This window comes from Balaenoptera physalus (assembly GCF_965194825.1).
Source record: "Balaenoptera physalus genome assembly, chromosome: 7".
NCBI classification, from domain to species: domain Eukaryota; kingdom Metazoa; phylum Chordata; class Mammalia; order Artiodactyla; family Balaenopteridae; genus Balaenoptera; species Balaenoptera physalus.
In genome coordinates, this window is record NC_138886.1 from 112,087,164 (window position 1) to 112,108,867 (window position 21,704).

General features: G+C 47.5%; 1 protein-coding gene across 6 annotated transcripts in view; it reads left to right on the forward strand.

Moving 5' to 3' along the window:
- The first annotated feature begins 10,489 nt into the window (after nt 1-10,489).
- The window catches only part of PTK2B (protein tyrosine kinase 2 beta), a 130,390-nt gene continuing 119,175 nt past the window's right edge, over nt 10,490-21,704 (forward strand). Inside the window, exons 1-2 of one of the 6 annotated variants that reach the window (XM_082468845.1) lie at nt 10,490-10,602; nt 10,732-10,824. The gene's annotated coding sequence lies outside the window, so the exon portion shown is untranslated. Of the gene's footprint in view, nt 10,603-10,731; nt 10,825-11,772; nt 11,914-12,207; nt 12,422-21,704 lie in introns of those variants that run through there. The other 5 variants (XM_082468844.1, XM_082468848.1, XM_082468849.1 and 2 more) reach the window with 5 other exon arrangements.

The following is a 21,704-nucleotide window of genomic DNA, read 5'->3' on the forward strand; positions in this document are numbered from 1 at the left end:
CCCGGATCCCGGATCCCGCGCCCGCAACTTTCGCTCCGGCCCCTCCCATCCGCCGCGCGGCTCCCGCGACCCTGCGGAGGCCGGCGGTCAGCCCCTTCCACTTGGAACACTGAGCGACTGCGGTGCCGACCAATCGCGCTGGGCGCGCTCGGGAGGCTCCGCCCCAGTTCCGGTCGGCTCGGGAAACCCCGGAAGAGCGGGGTGGGCCCGGTATGCTCCGCAGTCCCGGTCAGTCCTAGGCGAGCCAGGTTAGCCGGGAAGAAGCTCTCAAGCAGTGTTCTAAGGGCCTCCGTGTCGCTGCAACCTACTTCCGATTTCAAATGGGAAATGAAGGCTAGGAGCCCCTTCCTTAAGCGGTTCCCGGAAATTTCAGGCCCGTGAGGTGGGAGAAGCCAGAGCTCCTTACTTCGTGGTTCTGAAGTGAAGTCTGATCTTAACGGCGTCGTTAGCTTTTTCACCGCTTAAAAGAGTTTGCAGTGCCCTTTCAAAGATCTGTGTCCGCTCTTGCATTAGTTGCTTACTTATTTTGGACAGTCTTGTGCCTGCCCCCTGGGGTAAGGCGGGAACAAATGAGAGAAGGGGGCAGTGGAAGACCTCTGAGAAGATCCGATTCTTGTCCCGTGGTTGAATAGGCAGGCAAGTCACCATCTTTCCAAAATCTATTTCCTCGTGAGTGAAACAGAGATCAAGGACGTCTGCAAAGTGAGCTATGGGAACTGGAATCCAGGCTAAATTCCTGCCAGGTACAGCAGGCCTGAGTCTCTCCAACCTGTGTCACGTTGATCACTTTACAACGTTCAGATGTGGGATTCCTTTCCCCTGGAACACTTTCATTTCCGGTTTCCGTTGGAAGACAGGTCTCCACAGGTCTCATGTTTCTGTATGCCACCCAGAGACACTGCCTTTTTTGGACTGTCTTTTCAAGGACGTTTCTATGATGAACAGCCTCGGAAGGCAGAGATAATGTCTCCCTCCAGGCAAAGATCTGGCCATCTTACTCTTCATTATAAAAGATTTGGGTTCCCTAAGCTTCCTCCTGTGGCCCACATCATGTAGGCTTTTGGGAATTAAGGCTCAGGAAACTGGCCCAAATGACTATAATCTGACTATTGCCACTGCTGTAATAAACTGTCCTTTGACTCAAGAGTTTCATCTACCAGCATTCCGGAAACTGTGGCATGCTAACTTGTGTTGACTAGAAAGAAAAAAAAAAAAGCACAACTTAAAAGCTGAGAATTACGTCTTATTTGGCGGACAAAACAGAGGACTTAAGCTCTGAGGGACTGCTTGCTCCAAAGAGGTAGGCAAGGATCCAGGATATATAGTTTTTGCAACAAAGACCAGGTAGTCGGAACTTGAAAAGATTACTGTTAATTAAAGAAAACCAGATATCTCAAGTTAGGGAATTTAGCACTTTTCTATGTATGGGAAGATGCAAGAGTCTGGGCTCACTAAAATCATTCCTTTGATATGCACCTCAGCTATCTGAGGCCAGTATCCTGTGCTTTCTCATCCTGAGTCTCTTCGGGGTGTATCATTGGGGGGAGGGGGGCGGTGGCTGCAGCAGTTGACTGCTAGGTCGGGGTAGCGTTAATGTGATGGCTTGATGGCTGCAACATCCTTTGTTTACTGATATGGCAGGCAGCATTTTTTCCATTGATACTTGTTAGCTTGCAAGTAGGCTAAAATCTAGACAATTTCCTTTCAGACTTTTACTCAGAATAGGCCTTTCCCCACAATGCCAAGCCGATGGATGCCACTAAGTGTTATTGCTTTCTGGAGTGTTTCCTATACATGATCAGTGGTCCTCCTGCAGTTACCTGGGGAGCTTTCTAAATAAAAGCACAGATTCTTGAGTCCAGATTCTTTGATCTACTTGCCTCTTTGGGGGGAAAGGCCCAGGAATCTGCGTTTTTCACACGCTCTCCAGGTGATTCTCAGGTACACTAAAGTTTGAGGCCCATTGTGCTAGATCTACTCACCCAGCAAGTAGGTCTCCAGTTAGGCTTGCTGGTTCAAAAATTAACCTTCGAGACAATATCCGAAAAGGCCACAAGATGGGGCTAATAACCCTACATGCCAGGCACCTCCCTGGAAAATCTTGTCTCTTCTAGTCTCACTTTCTTTTTTTTTTTTTAATTTTATTTATTTATTTATTTTTATTTTTGGCTGTGTTGGGTCTTCGTTTCTGTGCAAGGGCTTTCTCTAGTTGCGGCGAGCGGGGGCCACTCTTCATCGCGGTGCGCGGGCCTTTCACTGTCGTGGCCTCTCGTTGCAGGGCACAGGCTCCAGATGCGCAGGCTCAGTAGTTGTGGCTCATGAGCTTAGTTGCTCCACAGCATGTGGGATCTTCCCAGACCAGGGCTTGAACTCGTGTCCCCTGCATTGGCAGGCAGATTCTCAACCACTGCGCCACCAGGGAAGCTCTTCTAGTCTCACTTTCTTTCACTGTTTTATCTACGTGTCCCTGTTGCTCTGCGAATCTGTTTTGCTGTATGTGTGTTTCATTCTGTTCTTATGATGTCCCTTGTTTGTTTTGTTGTTGGTTTTTTCCTCAAGTCTCTGAGTAGGGCCGCAAATCAAAACAAGGGTAAAGAGTAGAAATTAACAAATGGATCTTTTTTTTCCTTTAAGGAGAATACAAAGGTTAACATTAAAGCAATAAGGTCCTCCAGTCTTTCTGGAGATCTGTGAAGGACTTGGTCCTATTCCAAGCACCACCATTAGCCAGGGGCAAGACCTGAGGCATAATATTTCACTTTCCTTACTACCTTTTTTTCAACTGTAAAAGGAAAGATTGGACTAATTGCTCCAAATTCTTACCAGCTCAGACACTCTGAACTTTTTTTATTCTTTACATAATTTCAGGAAAGAGGGTGATTAAGATACAGAGACTAGGAAAGAGAAGTCTTGGTGATTGTAACTAATGTGTCACCAGCTCCTGTTTCTTCTTCCAGTAGAAAGGACCTTCTTCAGAGGCCCTGAAGTTCAGGTCCTCTGTATACTAGCTAAACTATTGCAAAACTCAACTGGCAGTTCTCACTACTATAACTTGCCCCATCCCATCCCATCCCCAGGCATCTTTGCCAGGCAGTGCCACATTTCCAACCCCCCTGCTATCACCATGTACGTTTATGTAAGGAATGACAACTCTTTCTTAAATGTCGTGTTAGGAAAAAAAATATTCCTAGGTGCAGAAAGAAGAATGGCTTTTTTTTTTTCCTTTTTAAAGCAGATGACTAGAAAGTGACTACTGCAAATAAAAAGCAGAGATTGTTAGATTAGATAAAAAAGCAAGACCCAACTATATGCTACCTAAAAGGAACCCACTTAAATATAAGCCTACAAGTAAGTTAAAAGTAAAAGGATAGAAAAAGATATACCATGCTAACACGAATCAAAGAAAGTTGGTGTGGCCCTATTAATATCAGACAAAGCAGATTCAATATCAAAGAATATTATAGGGATAAGGAGGATGACTGCTGTATTTGACAGTTACAGGGCTGGCAGTAGCAAGAACCATTTTCAGAAACGGGCAACCAGAGATGCAGATGTACTTGAACTTGTTCAGCAACGTTACCAAGGACATCTTAGAGGAAATCACTGTAGTCTGATGCTTGATGTTGGACATAGTGATGGCTTAGGCCTTCTCTGAGGTCTCTGCCATGGAGAAAAGGAGGGTAGGGTCTCTGAGTTTGACATGCAGGGGGAACTCCCATAAGAAGTAGTGCTTAATGCAAGTGATTAGGGAAACACCTGGGGTAGTAAATCGCCTGCCTCTGGATCAGATTAAGTTGCAGACTTCTTTTATTTGATCCATATGCTTTTTTTCCTGTGTATCACTTATGATCTTCTAAGCTGCAACTATAAATTGCAACTCACAATGATTAAACAATAAGGGCATGGAAGATCTCACATAACAGAAAGTCTGGAGGCAAGAAGGCTGTGTCCAGCCCTGTGACACTGAGACCCCAGATTCTTTCCATCTTTCTGGTCTGCCTGGGGCTGCCTTTGGGTTAGAAAATTACTGCAGCTGCTCCAGATATCTTATGCTGTTATAAATCAATGTCCAGAAATGGAATAGGACCATTTCTCCCTAGTATGTTTCATTTTCAGAGCCACGAAACCTTTCCTACAAACCTCCAGATTTCCCCTCACACCTTATCGGTCAGAACTGGGTCACATGCCCACCTCTAAATCCATCACCAGCAAGGAGGATGAGACTGCTATGATTCACTTAAACCAGTTAGGCTTTACCTGAGTCATGCGCTGGAGGGCTGGTCACTGAGATACCTTTGGGGCTCAGCTAGTTGTTATGAAAGATGGGGAAATCGCCATAAGATAGGCAACTACAGGATCAAAACAGTTGCCAACATATGCAAATGGGGAGATTTCCCATAAAAAAAATTTTTTTTACCTCTGCTTTTTTGTTTAAAAAAAAAAATCAACTGTGCTAAAAGAAGCATAAAACTGACCATCCTAGGCATTTTTAAGTGTACAGTTCAGTAATATTGAGCATATTCCCATTATTGTGCAACAAATACGCAGAACTTTTCATCTTGTAGAACTGAAACTCTGAACCTTTAAACAAATGCCCTCTTCCTCCTTTCCCCAGCCCCTGGCAGCCACCCGTCTACTTTATGTCTCTAAGAATTTGACTATGCTAGGTACCACAAATAAGTGGAATCACTTGTTTGTGACTGGCTTATTTCACTAAGCATAATGTCCTCAAAGTTCATCCATGTTGTAGCATATTTTAGAGTTTCCTTCCTTTTTTTAAAGCTGAGTAGTATTCCATTGTATGTGTATACCACATTTTTGTTTACCCATTCATCCACTGATGGACATTTGGATTGCTCCCACCCCATGGCTATTGTGATTGATGCTGCTGTGAACATGAGTGTACAGATATCTCTTCGGGACCCTGCTTTCAATTCTTTCGAGTATTGAATATATGCCTAAAAGTGGAATCTCTTGATTTATTTTTACTTTTTTGAGGAACTGGCATACTGTTTTCTACAACAGATTCACCATCTTACATTCCCACCAACAGTGCACAAGGATTCCAATTTCTTCACATCCTGACCAACATTTGTTATTTTCTTTCTTTTCTTTAATAGTAGGCATCCTAATGGATATGAGGTGATATCTCCATGTGGTTTTGATCTGCATTTCCCTAATGATTAGTGATGTTGAATATCTTCTCATGCTTTTTGGCCATCTGGATATCATCTTTAGAGAAATGTCTATTTAAGTCCTTTGCCCCTTTTTTAATCGGGTTATTTGTTGTTGTTGTTGAGTTGTATGAGTTCTTTATATATTCTGGATATTAGCCCCTTACCAGATATATAATTTGCAAATATTTTCTCCCACTCTGTAAGTTGCATTTTCATTTTGCTGCACAAAATTTTTTTTTATTTTAATGTAGTCCTTCTCTCTTTTTACTTTTGTTGCCTGTGTTTTGATGTCATATCCAAGAAATTATTGCCAGTGTCATGGTTTTAGGTCATATATGTGGGTCTTCAATCTATTTTGAATTAATTTTTATATATGGTGTAATGGAAGGATCCAACTTCATCCTTTTGCATGTGGATATCCAGTTTTCCCACCACCGTTTGTTGAAGAGACTGTCCTTTCCCCATTGAGTGGTCTTGGCACCCTTGTTGAAGATCAAATGACAAGAGTTCATTTCTGGATGCTCTATTGCGTTGCTCTATGTGTCTGTCTTTATGCCAGTACCACACTGTTTTGATTACTGCAGCTTTGTAATAAGTTTTGAAATCTGGAAGTGTGAGACCTTCAACTCTGTTTTTCTTTTGAAAGATGATTTTGACCGTTGGGATTTGTTGAGATTCCATATGAATTTTAGGATGGATTTTTTTTCTATTTCTGCATTAAATGGTGTTTGGATTTTCATAGGGATTGCATTAAATCTGTAGATGGCTCGGATTTTCATAGGGATTGCATTAAATCTGCAGATTTAATGGGGTAGTACTGCCATCTTAACAATACTGTCTTCCAATCCATGAATGCAGGATAGCTTTCCATTTATTTGTGTCCTATGATCTCTTTCAGCAATGTTTTACAGTTTTCAGTGTACAAGTCTTTCGCCTCCATTTTATTCTTTTTGATACTATTGTAAATGGAAATATTTTCTTAATTTCCTGTTCGGATAGTCACTGTCCACCTTTGCTTTTTTTTTTTTTTTAAGATTTTTTTTTCTTTTGATGTGGACAATTTTTAAAGTCTTTATTGAAATTGTTACAACATTGCTTCTCTTTTATGTTTTGGTTTTTTGGCCCCGAGGCATGTGGGATCTTAGCTCCCTGACCAGGGATCAAACCCGCACCCTCTGCATTGGAAGGCGAAGTCCCAACCACTGGACTGCCATAGAAGTCGCTGTCTGCCTTTGCTTCTAAAGAAAGAAAGATCTGCCTACATTGCTACATTAAGCTCCCTCTCCTGCATGGCAAGAGACTTGAGCTGAATAGCAGCTGCTTCCTGTAGGGGGGACATTTGTTCCTGTTTGCCACGGTCCCTATCCAGCCAGCTTCCCTCACACTCCCTACCCTGTCTCTGTCAGCATTTGGGGGTTTGACCCCTTGTTTGGAGGTCCCCAGTGAAGCCTGCACACTGCTGCTACTCATTGTGAAGGATTGAGGGCGGTAAAATACTCTGGTACAGACTGGCAACTTGACCACTTGACAAAATGAAATCTAAACTGATGTTCCATGTTCCTGAAATTTATCTTTAAGCCCCCAATTATTTTATGGCAAACATTTTTAACAGAAAAATTTCTGAAATACATCATGTGCTTTTTTCTCTCTAAAATAGAGGATGCAGAACAGAATTTAAGCTTTTCTTCATGACTTACCAAAATAGACAATAATTACTGGGCTGGGCTGGGCTGGGTAATAACGGGGTGCCCTCAGGAGTTAATGAAGTGTGTGGGGTTCTTTGTCCCTTAAATGGCCACAGATGCCTGTGATTTGTGGGTTCTTGCATTGGCTAGGCATTTGTTCTTTCTTGCTTAGAGGTTCTTCTTGCTACTAACAATGAATCTGCCTGCAGCAACCTGCTCTCCCTTCCTAGTTGATGCTTCTAGCATAGTGTGGGCTGGGACCTGATAGCCACTTGTGTTAGAATCGCTGGCATCAACAATGGCAAGAGTCATGCAGTCACTCTGTTGCTTCAGAGGTTTTCCATAGGCAGTGGGGGACCTGGTGAGCTCACTCACAGGTGGGGTAAAGGACTGGAAACCAAGAAGGTCAAAGTCACAGGAGTCATGGAGCTGACCCGGAGTGGGCGGGGCGGGCTCCATCCGCTTCCATGCAGGCACTTTCCAAGAGCATCCCACAGCCCACTGTCCTGTGGCCACCTTGGGGAGCTACAGAAGGGCTGGCAGCAGTGCCCTGGGCTGTGGAAACTGCTGAAAATAAAAATACTCTTCGGCCTGATCCGTCTGCCCTCCCTCTTGGGTACCCAAATTAATTTCTCACTGCATTTAATATGGTTTCATTTTTCCCAAGGAGACACTTTGGATTATGTCCAGGAATTCCTTGTTTTTCTCTGTGGAATGATCTTATTTATTTTAACTTTTTCACTATGAATATTTTTAAACACAGTATTAGAGAGAACAGTGTAATTAACCCGCATGTACCCATTTTTCATCTTACATCAGTTCTCAATTTTGCTGTTTTTGTTCCTCCTCTCCCCTACACTATTGGGGGGTGGCGTGTGTGGAGTATTTTAAAGCAACCATGATTTTTATTTCAGGAATGCATCTTTTAAAGTTACAACAGGTTATAATATTGTTGTATTATATTATTGTCCACTGTGAACCACAGCACTAGCAAGAAAACTTACATGTATTATCTCTAGTCTTCCCCAAACCCTGTCAATTATTCCCATTTTATAGATGGGGATGTTGAGGTTCTGCCTTAATTTGTATATAAAAGAAAATGGGCTAAATGATGGTATATTAGTTAGAATTCAGTTTAGGCTTTGGTTTTCAACAGAAAAGCCTCAAGTTCAGTAACGTGAACAATTGAAGTGTTTCTTTCTCTCTTGCATAAAAGTTCTCCCAGGTCCAGACCATGTCTGGGGCTAGCATGGTGGCTTGATGGTGTTCGTTAGGGACCCAGGCTTCATCTCTCACGTTACTCTGCTATTCTCAACGCCACAGACCAAGATGACTGTTCCAGGTCCCATCATCAGGTGGAAGTGGAAAAGGGACTAGCGGAGGGCATACCCATTCCCTTGAAGGACTTGGTCCTGAAGCTGCACACATAACGTCTACTCAGCAGCCACTGCCCAGAATTTAATCACACAGTCACACCTGCAAGGGAGACTGGGAAAGGTAGTCTTTATTTTGGGCAGCCTCTGGCCAACTAAAATTCAGGGATTCTCTATAAGTGAAGAAAGGGGGACAACCAGGAATGCTTTCATGGATGGAATAAAGGGTTCTTTAGAAGTCAAGGGTGTGGCTTTGAGTCCTCCATTTTGGCCTCAACTGTGGTCCATTTAGTACACCTAGTGGTGCCTGGTTAAATTAGAGATAGATGTCCTTTGGTCGTGAGCAACTTCGATTATTTAGTCCTTGTGCCCATGAGTTTTTTCTTTGTTAATCTTTTTTTTTATTCTGAACACTTATAACCACACTATCCTTTTAAAATGAGATTTATTGAAATAGTAAATTTATATTATGTGATTTAATTCCATTGTCCATAATGGAGAGACTCTAATTACATACCATCACAGCCCTGCTATTAATGAGTTTGGATTCAGCTTCGCTCTTTACCACCTGGGTGGTGGACAAATTTTTTATTTACCTTCTCCAAGCCTCCTTTTCCTTTCTACAAAATAAGAATATTATTATCAACCTCAACTGTTGTGAAGATTAGATGATGGATGAAAGTTCTGGTCACAGTGAACACTTGACAAACTACCTATCTAACAGATACATATGTACTATCTCCCCACTAATCCTATCCTATTTAATTCCTATCACTTCTAAAAATAATAACTATAGCATTTTATAGCATCTTCATACTTATTAATTTGGGCATCACAAAACCTTGTGAAATAGGCAGAGCGCGTAGTCCTTAGTCTTCTATTCTAGATTAGGAGATATGAGCTCAGAGAGATGGATTCACCTGCCCAAGGTCACGTATTCCCTCTAGACTGGATCCTTCCCATGTGCATTTAAACCTGCATCTTAAACAAATGATTAAACAGCCCTCTTTCAACCCACAGCCCCCTCAATCACCCGCCTCTCTCAAGTCCTCCTCAGCCAAGACATGCTGCCTCCATGACTTCACTTCCAATTCACTCATCAGCCCACCCCATCCAACTTTTGCCTCTTCATTAAGTTTGCTCCTGGCAAGAGCCTGACCTTAAGGTCTCTGCTCCCTCTTACTCCGCCCCAGACCATCTCATCCATTCCTGCGGTTTCAGATGCCAACCAGAAGCTCATCACCAGCTCAGACCACTTTACCGAGCGTCAGTCCCAACTCCTTTTGGGATGGGAGGGGGGACAGGTTAGGAGAACCCTTTTCACAAGTCTGGGCATAAGACAAACAGACCATGAACCATGGTAGGGGCAATAGGACTGGAAAGAAAATGATGAATAGGGAAAATGCTTGGAAGAGTTCCCAGGACCTAGAGATAGAATGGCTATGGGGTAATAAAGGAGAGTCAAAGGTGATTCGGGACTTAACACTTGGTTCCTGGGATAATGTTACTGACACTCATGGGGAAGACTGGAAAGGACTGTGTTGCCGGAGCCAAGTGATGGAGGGTTGAAGACTCGAACCTGGGATGAGGGTGGAACATTTAAATGGAAAATTCAAAGTGTTTTTTTCTTATAGTTTCCTTCTCCTGCTGAACCAGCCCCACATTCCTCCCCCCACCTCCAACCAGGGCTTCCCACAATAGCACTGTCTCGGCTTGAGACAGACAGAAGTAGACAGAAGGGAAATTTTTTTCATCTTCACTGGCATAGGTCACTATCCCAACCCACAAAGAGCCATGGGTAGAATTTTTAAGAGCCTTTATATAGAGTTCTAGGCTCCTGAAAGTGTTTCTGATAGGTATTTTTTAGAGGCAAGTAACAGGCAGAGATGTTTGACCCTGTCACCTTAGCGTTTCACGGGCAACACTGGACAGAGCATAAGACCTGAAGACGGAGTCATCCACTGCAGGGAGTTTCTCAGGGTCTCTTTCATAAATAAAACCTATGATGCTACGATTCTAGGAGCTAGATATTGGAGCTTCAAAAAGATTGCTGAAGACTTCAACAACCTCAAAATTTTGAATATCTGAAAACTTTTCTTTCCCTGAATTAGGACCCAGTGAGAATGTAGTTCATGGATTTGGCCACAGGAAGGCAGCATACACAAACTCACCTTTTCTTAAACCAGTCTGCAGTCGCCTTGCTCTTGAGTTCCCACTGTCATCACCTGGCATCAGACTCTCCACGATTCACGCAGGTCCCCAACCTTCACACTGCTGGACCTTCATCACCTCATACCCGTGCACAGGAAGACGGATGGGCCACCTGCTTACTGACACCCTCTGACAATCTTCCTCACAGAGTGGTCGGTTAGTGCCTCGTCTTCCCCCATATGTCCCCTGCTAACTCCAGTTTACCCCATCTGACTTGCCTTGTCGCCCAAGCCCTAGCCAAGGTCTCCCTCGATACCTACTTGTGTGACTTTCGCTGCTTTGCAGACCCTGGCATTACCTGGTGCTGAGAACATGGCTGATCGGTGGACGGGATGAACAAGGCAGAGCTCCAGCAGTCGTGTGCGTGAGCTCCGGCAGGTGGGCTGTAAGTTACCCTGAGTGAGGGAGTGGGCCCCAGGCACAGAGATTCTGATTTTCAGTAGACCTGCAGTGGCATCCAAGTATCTGCTTTTTTTTTTTTTTTTTTTTGGCCGCGTTGCATGTGGGATTTAAGTTCCCTGACCAGGGATCGAACCTGTGTCCTCTGCATTGGAAGCTCAGAGTCTTAACCACTGGACTGCCAGGGAAGTCCCAGGTATCTGCATTTTAAAAGCTACAGGCAGTCCACTGATCATACTTGGAGGAACACTGATTTTCTGATTTTGTGGCCTTGGACATGTTAATCTTTTAATCTCAGTTTTCTTTTCAGAAAATGAGAAGAATTAAAGGAAACGTAAACATAGATGAAATGTAAACTGAGTGCTTCCTTAGCACAGTGGTTGGCATTTAGACATGCTCACCAAATGCTGGCTTTTCTCCTGGGGTGACCCGTCTGCTGAGTTTGGGGTGGGGGGTGAGAGAGTCTGGGGGTGAGTATAGTGTATGCAGGGCTGTCACATGTGGCTGCACAACGCCAGGGGGCACCATCCTCAGAGACGTCTTTGTGAATAGCATCCTCTAGAACTGTGGGAGATCCCAACCCTTCACAGGATACAGAATGAAGAAGTTTGGGGTGAGGGATCTGGAGAGGAGCTCTGAGGGTGTGGGGCAACACTGTGACACACTAGCTTTTTGACCTTATGCTAAGACCTGTTCACCTCCTCCTACTCAGGAGAAAGTCTGGAATCTTTCTAGTGATAGGGAAAGGGGTTGCTAAGTGCCTTGACTCTCACTGCCCTGCTGGCCTGAGTGAAGACGTAAACCAGCCTCTTGGTTTAGGCAGCAAACCAAGTGGGCTGATGTAGAGATGGGGTGAGAAAGGCTGCCCAGTTTCTATGACTATTCTTGTGCCTCTGGTCCTGGCTGTTACAGCGCAGGGACCTGGTCCATGGCGTTCAGGCCCCTCGACCAGTTCTGCCAAAGCTCCTGGCGATATTCACCTGATTTCTGGTGCCCCCAAAAGGGCCTGGGCACTTTAGGACTTGAAGAGACCGGGAGGGACACTGATGCTGAGAGCCTGGTAGGCAGGTGAGTCTCCAGCTCTGAAACATACCTGGGGGCTAAGAGGAAACACCAACCTCTAAGTGTGGCCTCCCAAAGTTTCCAAGTAGACAGGAAGAAAAAGGAAGGGGTGGTAGGAATCGGGGGCTCAACTGCTCATGGGGGGGCGGACAGAACAGCAGAAGACCCCACCTAGGGTCGGGGCGTGGCAGAGATGGCCCCCCATCTCTGGGCACGTGCAGCTCCGGAAACCGGCGGCGGCGTCTATTTCAGAGTTTATGGTAAGAGGCTGGAGCAGCACATGCTCGGCACCGCAGACAACACACCCCACCCCTTAAGGAAGTGGGGAGGAGAGCAGCAGGGGTGTGGTTAAGTCGGAGGAGGAGAGGGGAAAACACAAACCTGTCAGCGCTGTTTCTCAGCGGAGGCCCCCGGAGCCGCCGCGCACCCCTTAAGAAGAACCTCTCACCTGCCGCCGCCCCGCCGCCCCTGGCCGAGCCGAGGAGCCGCCGCCGGGGTCGGCGCTTCGCTCCGTGTGAGTCCCCTCCCGCGATCGCAATCGGGGCTGAGCGCCCAGCCAGAAGGTGGAGGCTGGACGAGGCGGGAGGGTCGGGGTGACTCCGGGGTTGCGGGGACCCAGACGGGACCGGGAGCCGCGGGCCCAAAAGTGGGCGCTGCTTCGTGGGGCGCTCCCGGGGCCGGCGAGCCCTCCGCGGAGGGAGAGGGATTCTATTTTTGGAGTTTATTTGAGACGAAAGGGTGTTTTTCCCTCTTAGTTCTCTTATCAGACAGGGGAGGATGGGGGGGTGATGGGAGGGCACAGAAAGGCCGCCTGCCTCTAAAGGTCAGGCCAGAGAGCTTTCAGAATCCAACTTCTTCAACTCCTGCCTTAGAGCCTCTGCCGCTTCCTGCTGTGCCCCCTGCCGTGCCCTTCAGCTCGCCCACCCTGCTCACATTCCCACGCACAACCCACTGCGCTCCCCGCCCCCCAGAGGGCATCTTCTGAATCTAGCGCCGACTGGAAGCAAGCAGGGCTCTGCAGGGGGGTAGAAGCAGAACTCTGTGCGTGCGTGTGTGCGCGTGCGTGTGTGCGCGCGCGTGTGTGTGTGTGTGTGTGTGCGTGTGTATGTGTGTGTGCCTGTGTGTTGTGGGGACTAAAGTTAACGCTCGCTGCCACCCCGGGTCTTTGTGACATTACTTCGGAATGCCCCTAAAGGGTTAAGTTCTGTGCCGCCTTCTCCTCCTGTCAGGCTGTGCGTGGGCAAAGCCTTGGGTGGGTGAACAGGCAACATATGGATGCTGTTCTGAGCCCACCGAGCCCCACCACCTGCCCTAAACCTCAGCCGTCTGACACTGGCGTCTCCCCACACGCCAGCTTGGAGCTCAGTCCAATTACGCTCCTCCAAGGGGTCGGGGCGGGGGAGAAGAAGAGCCGAATTTTGGACACACAGGGGGCATTCGCCAGGGGCGCTCAGAAACCAGAAGAGGAAGAGCTTTCCCCGACCCACAGCTGGACGTGAGCCCTCGGGGAAGTTGGTTCGAAAAGATCAGGGAAGGGGCACAAGGAGGCCCCTCCCTTGAGGGCAAGGAATGCAGGTGTGGACCTAACCCCAGCCTTTCACAACTCCTCTGGGGGAGGGCGAAGAGGAAGCAGAGACAAAAAAGTGCGTGAAGATGGAAGGAGGGAGGGAAGTAGTCACATGGAGAGACCAGCTCTGGCACGACACTCTGCCCTCATTCCTTCATTCAATAAGCATTGGCTGACTTCCTACCTGAGGCCAGGTGCTGGCGCTGGGCATGGGAGACCAGGGTGCGTGGGACCCAGCCCTGCGCCCCGAGCAGTGCCGTGGGCAGGGAAGGAACAGGTGCTGACCAGCCCAGTGCTGGGGGCTGTGGGTGGAGCCGGTCAGCGTGTCCCGGAAGGCTTCCTGGCAGAAGTGACTCTAAGTGGAGACCTGAAGGATTGGTAGAATTAGCCTGGGAGGGATAAAGGGGGATGAACGGCATAGCGCACAGCAAGTACTGAGACCTGAGGCCAGAAGCAGCGGGACGCACCCCGGAAACTGAAAGTAGCTCGGGGTGTTCAGCACGTGGAGAGTGCAGGGGCGAGTTGAAGCTGGAGAGGTGGGAGAGACAGCTCCAGAAGGGCCTGCTCTGGCTGCCATGGCAACTCCTGTCACTTGGGCCCTAGAATCAGCAGCCTCCGACTTGACTCAAGGGTGCGGGGCTGCCAGATTTAGCAAATGAAAATACAGGACACTCATTTGAATTTCAGATAAGCAATGAATATCTGTCAAGTATAACTATGTCCCATGCAATCTTTGGGGCATACTTATACTAAGACATTATTCACTGTTTATCTGAAATTCAAAGTTAACTGGACATCTGGTATTTTATCTGGCACCTGTCCTCTGGGGGAAAGCTGAGGATGCTACAGTGCTGGGAAGTGAAGGGTAGCATAGTGCCCAGGCACCACGGGAACAGTCTCAGGACGTATTATCTTTTTTTTCTCTTTTTTTCTTATTTTTTAAAATTTATTAATTTTTAATTAATTTTTATTGGAGTATAGCTGCTTTACAATGTTGTGTTAGTTTCTGCTGTACAGCAAAGTGAATCAGCTATACATATACTTATATCCCCTCTTTTTTGGATTTCCTCCCCATTTACGTTACCGCAGAGCACTGAGTAGAGTTCCCTGTGCTATACAGTAGGGTCTCATTAGTTATCTATTTTATACATAGTATCAATAGTGTATATATGTGAATCCCAATCTCCCACTTCATCCCACCCCCACTGCCCAGGACATATTATCTTGTAACCAATCCTCCTAGATTCCACTTTGGGGCTCCTTCACTGATTGAGCCTGTTATTTCTTAAAAACAAAAGAAAGACAATTCCTTGGTCTTTGGAGCCCAATGAACCTGAATTCAAATGCCAACTTGGCCACTTGCCTGCTATGAGGCCTTATGTAAACCACTTAACTCCTTGTAACCCCAGAATCTCTTTTCAGAAATGAGGATAAGAGTATCTGTTCGTTCAGGTTGTGGAGTGGATCCGTGGTAATGTATGTAAATTGCCCAGGGGAGTGCTGAAGAAAAAGTGGTAGATACTAATCTTCATAGCACTTTCACAGGGGTAACCAAAGTAGCATCCCTGAAGTGCTTGGGGCTTGTTTATTTCTGTTTATATTTATTGAGCACTCAGAGGCCGCAGGGGAAGTACATGGTGGAGGTCCTTCTCCTAGTGAGAGAATGGGTTAGCTCCTGAGCAGAAAGGGAGAGCTTGGGTCAGTTTTTCAGCTTTGTCATTGACTTGCTTCCCAGATGCCCTGGAAGACCCTGGGGAGGGGGGGTGGGCGGTAACTCAAAGTTGAATTAACTGAAAGGAAATGTGAATGAATTAGAAGGGAGAATCCAGGTAACACACCAAGCACAACTGACACAGACAAATGTGCCATAAAACTTAGCTGTCAATATTCCCATTTTTAAAAGGAGTACCTTATTAGAGAAATAGAGCTCAGGGGTAGAAGAAGTAAGGATGCCTTGTTTTGACTTTAATGGGGGCATTTATAAGAGCGAATTAGGGGGCCTCCTAGAAGGGAACCTGGAGGGAGTTAAGAATTTGTTAAGAGAAAGAGGAAATGGAAAGTGTGTTTCCCTTGTGGGAACCACTGGGTTACAAATGGTCTCTCTTTCCAGTGGCTAAATCTCCCCATCCCCCTGCCCAATGGTAAGCATCTTGTCCCCAGTTCTTTAGAGCAGCATTTGCCAAACAGTGTTCAGAGAAACTCTCTGCCATGAGATAGTTACAGGTGTTGCACTGGTGAAACGTTCCAGTGAGCCCACTCTCGGAGATTTGTCCTGCATATTTATATGATCAAGGCTATGGTCAGTTCCTCAGAAAAGACGCCTGTATCGCTGGACTTACTAGCATCCCCTAAATTTGACTATAGACCCCTTGTAGTGGGTTTGGGGGACACCTACTACCATCTCAGTGGAAATAGCACTCCACTCCTACTGACTGTTGATGTAGGTGCAGTTCTGGAACCAAGCAGATCTTTCTGCAGACATTATTCATCCCATAACTCTAGCCTGGACTTAGTAGTGTCCAATTTACAGAAGATCTTCAGGGACCGAAGCCCCTGTCCCAGCATCACTCATCCCTCACAGACACAAACCCCCACTTGTGTCAGCCTAAATCTTCCTACCACAGTTCACACCCATTGCCCATTGTTCGGAGGACCCTGGAAAAGTATGTCTCTCAGCATGTAGCCCTCCAGGGTATGGCAGTCGTTCCATATGTTCTTAATGTTGTTAAGGAAAGTACAATTGAGGCAGGGGAGGGGAGGAAGCGTCCCCTGGGTGAACCCCGAGCGGTAGGTGTCCTATTCCTACTTTTCTCCCTGCCCAGAAGGCTCATAGGCTCGGGACTCTGTGGCCCTGGCCTCCCAGATGAATGGATCTCTGAGGTGGCTGGAATAAAGATGGACAGTTGCTGAGGTCCTTGGGCAGAAAGGGTGGTAATTAACGGAAGTTCTTGCTGGCTCCCCGATCAAGAATTTCTCTTAGACTCTGGGCCAGTTCTAGGGTAAAGGGGGAGGAGCAGGGAGAGTGGTGAGAGTCCTCCAAACATTAGCGTGCTTGGTGGTCCAGTGGTCCAGCGCCCGGACTTGGTCAGTCAGCCTGGGTTCCAGCTCTGGCTCTGGGACTCATTGTGTGACCTTCGCTAAGTCGTGTAGCCCTCTCTTCCTCGTCTCTGAGATAATGACAGGGCTTTTTGTGAGGGTATACCGGGAGTAATATGCCAAATATCAACAGCCACTAAGGCGTGGGCAGGGATCTAACAGAACTGAGCCTGCTGTGCCAGTGGTCACAGGGAACCTGGGAGGTGGACGAGGCAGGCAGTCAGGGCCCTGGGGTGGACATTTACAAGCTTGGATGGACTAGTCCAGTATTTTAATGTCCCAGATGGCCTTATGCACCAGCTTAATAACCTTGGCTGTACATAAGACATTCAGTCCTTTTTCAGGCACACAATGAATGTAGCTCTCCTTGTCATTCTATTTCATACTTTGAGTTGATCTGAGCTGATGGGGAAGGGCCATTTCCTGCACCCCCCCCCCCACCAGGGAAAAAGGCCATGTTCTGAGGGGCAGAAGTGGGCTTCTCCTGTGCATCATGTACAAGACAGAATTTGCTTCTTGCCCCCAACCTGCATCCGCACACCCCACCCCCAGTGCACTGTGTCTGTGACAGCCTGGCCTGATTAGCTCTGTAGCCAGCAAAGAGACTTTCTACTGCTGCCCACCAGACACTGGAGTCCGCACGGCCACTGAAGGCGCTCCGAGGGCTGACCGGCAGGGGAAAATGGTGGCTTCGGCTTCCGGGGTTCTAGGCACCCAGCACGAAGCTCTGAGCCATGCGAGGGGGCGGCGGTGGGGCAGGGCGCAGCTCTTTTGAGTCACTCTGCCGTTTCCCAAGGTATAATTATTACTCACGATGACGGTTTGATTAAGAGAGCAGGCTGGAGACTGTGTATTCTGATGCACTTTTTACCTAGACACGAGGGGTGGGTTGATAGGAGTGCAGGATTTTGTCTCCAAGTGACCCTCTAGGTGGGCTGCGGATGGGCTGCAGACCCCACCCAGCTCTTACCTTGCCTAGCACTAAAGGCAGCTGGTCAACGTGATTAGAACTAAGATCAACCACCACCAAGGCCGTGGAAGGGGAGCCTTCCCCTTTTCTACCCTGGTGACAGCTCACTAACATTTTCCTCCTCTCCCATCACCTTCTTCCCTTTTATGTCCTGAAATCCACCCACGCAGAACCTGGCACCATCGCTCACTAGACAGGAGCTCAAAGGAATGTACTTGCCCAGAGTTTAGAGCTTGCTGCTGGGGTTAGTTCTTGACTCGTGGACTAGTCTCCCTTTCAATAGGCCAATTCTCCCAACAACTTTGAGGGCCCCAGGACCGCAGTCCCCGTGTTTCATGCCCTTTCCTTCTCTAAGGGTCTTCCAGCTGCCTCTCAGACTCCCCGGTTGTTGCAGTCCCACTGGGACACCTGTGGGCCCATTGGGAATTCTGCCCTGAGTTCGGGTTTTGCTCTTCTGGGGGAGGGGTACCACTTCCCACCGGTGAGGGAACCGTCCTTCCTCGGGTCCCTGCCACTTGGAGCATCACGTGTTTTTCTGGTTTCTAAATAAATGTCAACTGTCTCGTCCTCCCCCGCACCTAGCCTCAAGCACTCTCTTTGTTCTTCGGGAGCTTTGAGGGTGAGAACCCAGCGCCTCTCCCTGGCTCAGGTGTACGTTCTCCCCACCCCCAGTTCCAGCTCCAGGCAGGTTACTAGAGATCTGATACTCCAGCACCTTCGAAGATGCTCTTACCGGCATCGGTTTACCTTTGGTCTGCTATATACACAGATGCTGGGCACGGAAACATGGCCATGTCCATTTAGGCAGTTCTGAGGGGCTGTCCCAAGCTGAAGTTCTCAAGCCCCCAACTCAATGCTGGCAGATTGTCAGCCTGGGTGAGTGGACAGACGGTCAGGGGTCAGGAGACACGGCTTTGGTCTAGATTCTTCCAGTTGCTAGCTGTGTGACTTTGGGTTAGTCACTTCACTTTTCTCATTTGAAAATGAAGAAAGAGTACCACATCCCTGATAGGGTCATTGAGAGAAACACTTGGCTTATGTGAAAATGCCTCATAAAACACCGCAGGGCAGGATCCCTGGAAAGATGAAGAGTTTGGGTCAGAAAGACGTGGATTGAGTCTTGATCTGTCACTTTCTCCTTGGTTGACATTGCCTAGTTATGTAACCCCTCGGAGCCTGAGTTTTCTCACCTGGGACTCATTCTTGGCATTTGTTCAATATTTCTCCCCTCCTTCAGCCCCCTCGTCACTCAGAGTATATAATCTTTCCCTGCGTCTGAGGGACTGTATCTGTCCTCAACGAGTTTACAGTCTGCTTGGGGTTGTAATACATAAAGATAAATAACTGTAAGACAAGATGGGGACTTTTGGTGCCATAAAAGAGGCACCAATAAAGTGCTATATGAGGTCAGAGAACGGAGAGAATTCTTCTGTCTGGGTTGTCTGGGAATGCTTCTTGGAGGAAGGGGCATTTGGAAAAGCTCTCAAAGGATGTCTAGTGTATGGCCACGGAAACTTGGAACAGTTGTTGTGGTCAAAGAGTGTAAATAAAAGGGAGGTGGCGAGGCGTGATTTGAATGACTCATTTTGGCTGGAGCCAAGAGTATCAAAGGGCAATTAAGTTAAGGGTGGAAACTTACATAAGGCTCAAACATGGTGGCTGAAGGGTTTGGACATCATTTGAAGGCTGTAGGGAGCCACTGGACTTTATTCTAAAGGCTGCAGAGAGCTCTTGAGATATGAACTTGGGTGAAGGGGGCATGATCAGATTTGGGCAGCAGTGTATAAAGTGCATCAGAGAGTAAAGAGCTTGACCTCAAAGGCGGGGCATGTGGGAGTCTCAAGAGTCTGGATAAATTCTGTAATCTGGGATGATCTGTGGGTCCTGGAGAATATCTGCTGGTCGATCAGAGGCTTCTATGTTCTCTGAGTTGAAGTTGGTCCTTACATGGATTTAAAAGATGTAAGGTTTATGGGAGCATCAAATTGTTTAGGTTATGTAAGTAATTTGTCATTCCCCTTAATCTTCTCCTTCCTCTGTGTTCTCAGTTCATGTGTAAGCCCTTTCCCATGGACCTCATCTTTGGTAGCGATGCACTAAGTGTCAGCCTGTCTAGAGGTCTAATGGCAGCCTCTGTATGGCAGCCTCCTGGAGAGTCATGCACTTCAGTCTGCCGCCCCCTTATCCACCGTCATCAGTTCAGACAACTCCTGGTCTCCCCCTCCTGTCTGACCCTCCTCCCTTGCTTCAGCTCTCGACTTCGGAGAATCTGTAAGAATAACTCTAAGAATTTCCACCTGAGTAACTCACCTTCAGTGTTACAAGTTGAAAACTAAACTCATCGTTTTCTTACACCAAACTGTCTCCTTCTGGCATCCCTCCTGTTCATGAAGTTGTAGTTCTCCTAGACACTCAGGTCAAAAACCTTGGAATTATCTTCCCTTTCTGCTCTGCTCTTATCTTACCCATCACTAATCCTGCAAATTCTTTCTTAATGCCTCTCATTCCTTCCCTCCCTTTTCCATGCCCCTACCCTAGTCTGACCCATATTACCCAATATCACCTGATGTTACCTAAGAGCCTCTCCTTATTTCTGGTTCCCTCAGAAGCTCCTGTGCCTCTAGGCAAATCCAGATCCCTTGCATTTACTGTTTAACGCCCTCTGTAATCTGACCTTCATTTACCTTCTCTTCTTACTTCCCCATACTTTCCAAACTAAGCCCTTCATCCCAGCTAGCCTGGTCTGCCCACTGGTCTTCATCAAACCTCTGCCCAAGTCCTCTGTCCTGCCTGGACCACCTAGCCCCTTCCACCTTCTTCAATCAGACTCCTCCCCCAGGCTCAGATCAAGCCCCTCCCATTCTTTTGTTCTTCTTCCAAACTCCCTCAAATTCCAAGGATTGGGGATTCCATGTGCCTCCTTCTTTACATACTCGTGCCTGGCTCCCCAGGGCCAGATGCGATCTTCCTCATTCCCTGTGCTGGGCTTCACAGCAGCCAGTTGCAACAGAGCAGGAGCGCATTCTCCCCCACGGTCAGGATGCTATCCTGGCCTCTCGGGGCATGTGGAGGTTTCTTAGAGCCCAGAGAGAGGGAGTGGGTGATTTAGAGCAGGAGCTTGATAATCCCTTTGCTGAGCTACTCCAGTGTCTAACCCATTGGATCCTTGCCTTCTTTTCCCCCCTCATCCTCCTGCTTATGGAACCCGTTCTGGCCAGGCTGAATGACAGGAGAAAAACAGGGAGTAGGAAAAAAGGCAGGGAGCCTTGGTAGAGGGTGAAGTCGCTTTGGGGATACAGGAGAGAGATTTGCAAGGCAGAGGTTGGCAGTTTTTAGTGACCTGGACTTCCACCCACCTGTGCACAGTCCTGGGGCTTGCCGTGGTGGCTGCACTCTGAGCTGTCCAGAGGGTGGCCCTCCGTTGTCCCCAGAGTGGCCTCTGAACCTTCTCCCTCTTTCTTTACCTGATTCTCTGTCTAGTAAAACCCTTCCTGTACCTGTTTGCTAAATGCTTAGCTGCAAACCTGTGTTCACTCCCAGGGAGAGGTGTGGTGACAGAGAGAGCGCTACCTAGAGAGCAGACCAGGAAGTCACTGCTCTGTCACCTCCCTGCCATGTAACCTTGGGTGAGTCACCTGGGTGGGCCAGTTCAAGCCTCAGTGTTTCCATTTGTACTTACAGTAATGGGGTTTGGGACTTCTTAACTAGAGGAGAACTTTCTTCAACATGGATCTTAGGTTAAAGCCCAGTGTGTAAACCAGGGTAAAGTAGATCTTGCCAGGGTTGAAGCGAGGAGGGCAGGTGCCTGCCAGGCCCTCTGCCCTTTCCACAGTGACCCCTGGGCCCTCCTGCCTCGCGGGGAGACCAGATCATCTGGGATCCTCTCCAGGCCTCCAATTCTTGAAGTCCTTATTGTTTATGTGTCTAAACACACATACACTGGAGAATGGGTCTAGATGCAAGTGGATTCAGTGAAGAATAATCTCAAAGTAAGGAATACAACCTGGGGCATGACGTGTATATGTGCAAGGGGTGAGGGGGGATTGCATACATGAGCGCCCTGGGAGAAGATGCATAATTTTCACCTCTGAGCAAATGCACATGTTTACGGGAAGAAAGTCCAAAGCTTTCATCTGAGCTCCAAGGAACTTACGACTCCACCAA